The following is a 7,665-nucleotide window of genomic DNA, read 5'->3' on the forward strand; positions in this document are numbered from 1 at the left end:
CTTATGGTTCCAGCTTTGGCTCTCACTGACACCCATTCATCCCATCACACCCCAGGCACTGGCAAGGAGGAGCTGCTTACTGCACTCTACAGGGCTCCCTCTCATTTCTGACCTTTGGCACATGCAGCTCTATCTTCCAGAAATGCTGTTTCTCCCCTTGATTCAGCTTTCAAGAATCAGCTCAAGCATCACCTCCTCCAGGAAGCCTCCCTGACCTTCCCAGGCTTTGTTTTGTTGTTCTGTCCCATTTCCTGTTTCTCTGCTCTCTTGGCATCACTGAGTTCTCTTTCTCACACTGTGTGAGGGAAACATGCCAGTCTCCATGTCTGTCTGCCTCCCCTTTCTGTGAGTTGCCTGAGGACAGGTGTGATGTCTTATTCATCTCCACAGTAGCAGGGCCTGGCATAGGCAGGTCAGCAGTAACAGAAGGTGAGTGAAAGAAGGAATGAGTGGCAGGTGCTTGCTGATGTGGACACTGCTGGGCCTGATGAGGGACTGTGCCGGGGAAACTGTCTTTGAACCAGAAAGAACTAGCTAAAGACAGAGAGGCAGAGTGGAAAGCAGGGGTAATCAGCGCTCACTGTGGCTCCCTACTGTGGTCACCTAGGCATCAGCCCTGTGAATCCAAGAAGCCTTTGCGCCCTCCTCGACAGGTCTGCACTTTTGTCATTGATGGCAGGGCAGCATTTCAGGCTCGCTCCATCAGCAAATGTATGAAGATACACTAGGTCCCTGCCAACACGTTGTACTTCAACCATTGCCTGCTAGTGGCCCATAACCGGCCATAAAAGTCGATTTTATGATGGGAAAGTCAAATGGCATGCAGTTCAGCTCCAAAATTTGTGGCCCAAGGACTGCTCCCAGTGAACATTATGTAACAGCTTTACTACAACGTTTTGGGGCTTCGGTCTCCTAGAGGCCCTTGCGTCCTCCTCCTCTTCCCTCTTTTGACAGTGGTGATGACTGAGACCCAGAGGGAGGTGGTGGCTCAAGGTCACACAGATAGGCTGGAACCAGCACCCAGGCTCTGACACCCTGCCAGTGCCCTTTGTACCAACTCTGCCTGGTTTGGTGATTGCTGTTCAATAATTAACCGTGGGCTCTGAGAAAGACATGGACCCCTCAGGCCCGATCATGAGATCACGAAAGGGCAGATTCATTACATAGCCTTTGAGGCCAGAGGACACCTTCTATTGACTTGGTAACATAATCTTTTTTTTTTTATTTTAAACTTTTTATTACTCAAAAATAGAGAGACATTATAATGATCCCCTTTGCGCCAGCAGCTGCCAGCTTAAGTAATTATCAACACCTGCTGTTCTTGGTAACATAACTAGGAATCTTATTTCCTCCTAGGAAACTGGAGGAGACGTACACTACAACCAGAATGATCATTTCAAATTGCACACTGGATCGTGTTAACTTCCCTCCTTCTCCCTCCAGACTCTTTAATAGAAACCTCTGCTCCTGGGATGAAGATGGAGCGGAGCTCCTACTCCAGACCAGACAGCTGTCTCTGGACTTCTTTCAAGTGAGAGAAAAGTACACTTCTGTTTAAGCCACTTTTATTTTCAGTTTTCTCTGATGTCAGTAGTTCTCAAAGCTGGCTACACAGTGGAATCGATGGAGGAGCTTAAATACAAAATGAAACAACAAAACCAGATAACCCAGGACAACACCCAGGGATTCCTAGCAATGTGGAGTGTTGCTCAGGTGTTTCCCAAAGCTTCCAGGTGGTGCTGATGCACAGGCATAGTTGAAAACCACTGTTTCATTATATGCATCCAATCTGACTCTAACTGATACAGGCTCAACTGAAAGGTCGTCTTCTCCCAAGAAGTCCAGGGAGGAACTCAGGGCTGCCTCTTCTGCTTCCACAGAGCTTCGTGCTAATCTTTTTTAAGTGTATCAGGCTGGGCATGATGACTGATGCCTGTAATCCCAGTACTTTGGGAGGCTGAGTCAGGAGGATTGATTGAGCCCAGGAGTTTGAGACCAGCCAGGGCAATATGGTGAGACCCTATCTCTAAGAAAAATTTTAAAATTAGCTGAGTGTGGTGGAGGTCAGAAATTCAAAGTGTTTCCCTGGACTAAAATCAAGGTGTTGGCAGAGATAAGTTTCTTCTAGAGATGGTGGGGGAGAGGCTGGTCCCTTGTCTTTTCCAACTGCTTGCATTTGTTGTCTTATGACGGCATCACCTGACCTCTGCTTCCATCCCCACATCTCTCTCTGACTCCTGTTTCCTTTTGATAAGGACCCTTGTGATTATATTAGGCCTCCTAGCTATACAATCTAGAATAATCTCCCACCTCCAGATCATTAGCTGCAATAACCCCCTTTGCAATGTAAGGTAATATCTTCACAGGTACCAGGTGTTAGGACACTGGCGTCTTTAGGGGACATTATTCTGCCTACCACAATCAGTGAACATAGGGTGAAGCAATAGGGAGTGGTGAGGCCTGTGGCAAACTGGAAAATGAAAGCCCTACCTAAAGGGGGCAGCTACTACTTGCATCTCTAGTTGACCCACTGTTTCATATCCATGTGCAGACCTAATGGTACTAAGTCTTCCAATGTTTCAAGAAAAGCTAGAAATGTACATTTTAATGTCAAATATCTCAAATTTTAAGCATTAGAAAGCATAAAAAGAAAAAAACCCACAACTCTGCTGGGGCCAAATAGAACATATATGCTGGCTTGAGAGACTTGGGCTACCAGTTTGCGGTGTCTAGTCTGGAGCTTCTTCCTCCCTAGGACAGTTAAGGCAGCATTAATTTATTTTGTGCTGCTTGTCACCTTATCAGTGGGAGAAGAGACAGGCAGATGTGAAGCGTGGGCTCTCTCTCAGGCCCCAGGGTAGGGTTGATATATCCCTTCCATTTGTCACCCACGTTCCTTCCTTGACCTCTACCCAAACTCCTCCCAAACTCCTCCTCATCTCTCCAACAAGATGGAGCTCCCAAAGCTGCACGTGGCTCTCTTCAATGACAGTTGAGTTCATTTGTACGTGGCTTTTCTCCTTGACCTTAATGTAAGGAGGGGAGCCACAGCCAGGGCAGTGAGGTCAAAGCTGAGCCTTTTCCTCTGCTGGGACAAACTCTAACTGTGTTTAACAGATGCCACTGCCACATGTAAGCACTGCAACAGTCTCGTCTCCCGCCCACACCCCCCCAGCACCCAGCCCTCAACCTCCTCCTCAGTTGGGTCTTAGTCTCAGTGATGCTGTCAGTTAGGGTGTGGTCAGGAAAATGGAAGCCTCTCTAGGTGTTTTGAGTAGAAAGAGATTAATATTAGCACAAGTGGTGGGAGGCTGGGAAGTGAAGGGCACTAAGCCATTTTCAAGAACTCTGGAAATGCTGGATTATAGGGAGGCTATACCAGTGTTCTCTACAGCCCATAGCTGTGAACTGAGTGCTTTTCGGGGGGCCTTCAAAGCCTTCGGTAGAAACCCACGTCTGCAGATGCCCTCACATCAGCTGCAGGCTCTGCTTCCAGGCCAGTGTTATTTCTGTGATTGTGCAAGAGCTTGGCTTCTAGTCCGCACTTGGATACTAATCCCCTAATCGCTTTCTGAAGGGACTTTGGGCAAGTTCCTTTTCCTTTTCAGGTCTCAATTTCTTCAACTATAAAAATGAAGTGCAGAGGAAGGGAAGGGGGAGTAAGACAGAGAGGGAGGAGAATTGAGTTTGTGGCAAATACTCAAGGAGCGGTTTTGTTCAATCGACAACATTCAGGCTTGCTCATGTTCACAGAAAGTGAGCTTCACTTAGTGGGTCACTTAGGGAAAAAGAAAAAATGGTATATATTGGTTTGATTTTTTTTTTTTTTTTTTTTTGAGATGGAGTTTTGCTCTTGTTACCCAGGCTGGAGTGCAATGGTGCGATCTCGGCTCACCGCAACCTCCGCCTCGTGGGTTCAGGCAATTCTCCTGCCTCAGCCTTCTGAGTAGCTGGGATTACAGGCACGCGCCACCATGCCCAGCTAATTTTTTGTATTTTTAGTAGAGACGGGGTTTCACCATGTTGACCAGGATGGTCTCGATCTCTTGACCTCGTGATCCACCCGCCTCGGCCTCCCAAAGTGCTGGGATTACAGGCTTGAGCCACCGCGCCCGGCCTGGTTTGATTTTTAAATGCATCTTCATTGTAAAATTTCCATTTCCTGCAAATGCCTCAGTGTCTTGACCTAGTGTTCCCTCTTCTGTTCAAATACAGAAAATAATTACGCTCAGTGTAGGAGAAACACTCAGTGTAGCTCGCACGTCCTTTTGTTTGGAATCTAGCTGATTTGTTCATCATTCTCAGAGCTAGATTCTTCTTGAGTAACTTCCTAGACATATAAGGCTCTACAAAGCTGAAGGACAGAAATTGCTTCTCTTCTACCAACCCAGTGTAAACACATCCCTCGATGACACTGACCTGACTGTGGCTTGTGTTATCTCACCCTTTCCCCTTCAATCCACACAGGCTCCAGGTCCAATATCTTTCCAAAGGGCCTGGATCTTTTTTGTAAATTAAAAGGCTGAATCTATCACATTCCTGGAAAATAGTCAACCCTCTGCAAAAATAATTTGTGCATTTTACCTTCAGCTTCTGCACATTAGTTCTTCTCTCCAAGCCATAAATGTCAAGATGTCAAGCACTATGGAAGGTTCTTTTCTCAGCGGAGCGGGGGAGTAAATACCTTATAACAGGACCGCTTTGGTTAGTTTTGATGCCAGTCACAGCTTATGAAGTGTCAAGGGTAGGCATGCTGGATAGACTCTAGACACAACACATTTGCAGGCAAAGCCACTTTCTGGAAACATCCATGACAGAATCATAGACTCCTCAGAAACCACTTAGGCCAGCGCTTCCCAAATATCGTTACATATCAGAAGCATATGAAAAACTTGGCCAGGTGAGGTGGCTCATGCCTGTAATCCCAGCACTTTGGGAGGCTGAGTGGGGCAGATCACTTGAGGTTAGGAGTTTTGAGACCAGCCTGGTTAACATGGTGAAACCCTGTCTCTACTAAAAATACAAAAATTAGCCAGGCAAGTTGGCACACACCTGTAGTCCCAGCTACTCAGGAATCTGAGGCAGGAGAATCGCTTGAATCGGGGAGGCAGAGGCTGCAGTGAGCCGAGATGGTGGCATTGCACTCTAGCCTGGGTGAGAGGGCAAGACTCCATCTCATAAAAAAAAGGAAGCATATGAGAAATTTCACATAAATTTCTGGGCTCCAACCCAGATCTAATAATTTTGACTCTCTGAAGGCAAGGTCCAGGAGATTGTTAAAAACAAAACAAAACAAAAAAGCTTTCCACTCAATTCTGATGTACAGCTAAGTTTGGGAACCCCTTGTCTAGTTCTTATCTGAACTGGGATTTGGCCAAATAGTTCTGTCCTTCCTTGTACTCCTCCAGTGATGAGAGGCCTTTCAAGGGAGCTCTTCCCAGCCTTAGCCAGCTCTGCTTTGCCTGGGAGTTCTTCCTGTGTATTCTTCACTGGTCTGGCTCTGCCTTCTAGGACCCCACAGAGCCTATCTGGTTTTGCCCTTCAGAGATTTGGAGGGCACAGCATTGTCTTTTGAGTTCTAAAGGGTGAACATCCCAGTTCCTTCAGCTGCTCCTTGAAGGGCACAGCCTCCAACCTTCCCCCATGGGGGCCACTTCCTATCTGCAGCTGGCCTTTTAGACCTGCTGCAGTTTCCCAATGCATGAGAACTGAAACTCACTTTGCCATAAACTCACTCCCTCTGTCAACCAGGCCTGTTAAAGATTGGTCAGTTAATCATTAACTCAATCAATCCTGGAGTGCTATGCCAAGTGCCCAAGGTGAGCTAGGCTGTCCAGGTGCTGTGGGGGAGGCAGGAGGGCCCTGGCAAGGGGTTCATATGGTTGCTGGAGAAACCCCAAGAAAGCGTGAGCATCAAGGTGATAAGATGCCAATCATAGTGCCTTAATGGGCTAACTTTTGCAGCAAGGGCTGTGAACATCCTAAGGATGATATGGTAGCAAAGATTCCATAGAGATGCAGCTTAAGGAAAGAACTAAGTGAATTAGGTCCAAGCAGTTGCATGTGAACACCGTAGATGTATGGAGAGGCAGGGCTTTAATACAGGGAATTGGGTGCTCACAGAGCTGCTACAAGTGCCAGAGGCAGAAGCAAGACTTCGCCAGACCAGGACTGACTCCCAGGACAATACGGATGTGGCCCACCAGCCTCATGATTGTCTGAGGCCACCTCTGACATGCTCCTGCAGCCTCCATTCAAAGAGCAGGGAGCCAGGTCAAGGAGCAGCTACGGCCACAGCTGCCAGTTCACAGCCAGGAATTGGAGAAGGGACAAGGAATGCTGCCACAGAACATCTCACGTTTCTGCCATCCTGCTAGTGACACCCTGCAGGGGGGCGGGACAATACCCTCCAAGGCATGCCTGCCTTCCACATCTGGCTGAGTATTAATGTTTGACAGCACCTAGTCCACATCCAGAATTCTAACTGCAAAGGAAGCTGGGAAACATGGTGGTTAGCTTTTGGACTTCTCCAGCTAGAAGGAAGGTGCAGTGGGGGTGGAGTGGGTGAGATGCGTGTTCAGTGGTCCATCTTGGCAACCTTTATAGCAACATGATGGAGACAATTAAACGTCCAACAATTTACCCCCACAACAGAATTCTATGCATCCTTGGAGAGGATGATATCGTCTGTAATTTGTGATAGGAGAAAACTTCAAAAAAACAGCGCTGATTTTTTTTTTTTTTTTTTTTTTTTTTTTGAGACGGAGTCTTGCTCTTGTTGCTCAGGCTGGAGTGCCACGGCGCAATCTTGGCTCACCGCAACCTCCACCTCCTGGGTTCAAGCGATTCTCCTGCCTCAGCCACCCAAGTAGCTGACATTACAGGCGTCCACCACAATGCCTGGCTAATTTTTTGTATTTTTAGTAGAGACGGGGTTTCTCCATGTCGGTCAGGCTGGTCTGGAACTCCTGACTTAAGGTAATCCGCCTGCCTCGGCCTCCCAAAGTGCTGGGACAGTGCCTGGCCTTTAAAATTTTTAAAAAGCAGCACAACAGACGTTACTATATGATTTTATTTTTATTAAAATAATTTTTGACAGATGCAGAGGAAACAATAACAGCAGGACAAACACCCAACCATAATACTGACTACCGTGAGTGCAGAGATTATAGATATTTTCCTTCTTTTTTCATCCTTTTCTGTGTTTTCCAAGCTTTCTACACTGTGTGTACACTTTTTGTCCTTAGGACAAAAATGTAATTTGAAAAACTGCCCAAATATAAACTCTTCTTAAAGGAACTGAAGGAAGGAGCAGTTAAAGTGGAGAACAGAAATTAGTGAATCCCGGAAAAAAAAAAAAAAAAGGAGCGGCGAGGCGGAGAAGCGGTTAAGGGGAGGCTCAAGGTTGGCAGTCTATTAAGCAGCTTGCTGCAGCAGGGAGAAATGCAAAATGTAGCTGGGGGTTGGTGTCCGAAAACTTTGCTGTGTGACCTGGGGAAGCTCCTGGGTATCTCTGTTTCCGCTCCCAAACCAGTGCCTTAGGACCCTAGATCTGAGCAACGCGGAAACTGGGCGTGCGGAGACGCGAGGGAGGGCGCGCTGGAGCCGTGCGGGTGGCCTGGGGTAGGGGGCCGGGCTGGGCGAGGGAGGAGTGGCCTCGGCCGG

Source organism: Saimiri boliviensis, chromosome 2 (assembly GCF_048565385.1).
Source record: "Saimiri boliviensis isolate mSaiBol1 chromosome 2, mSaiBol1.pri, whole genome shotgun sequence".
Lineage (NCBI taxonomy): Eukaryota > Metazoa > Chordata > Mammalia > Primates > Cebidae > Saimiri > Saimiri boliviensis.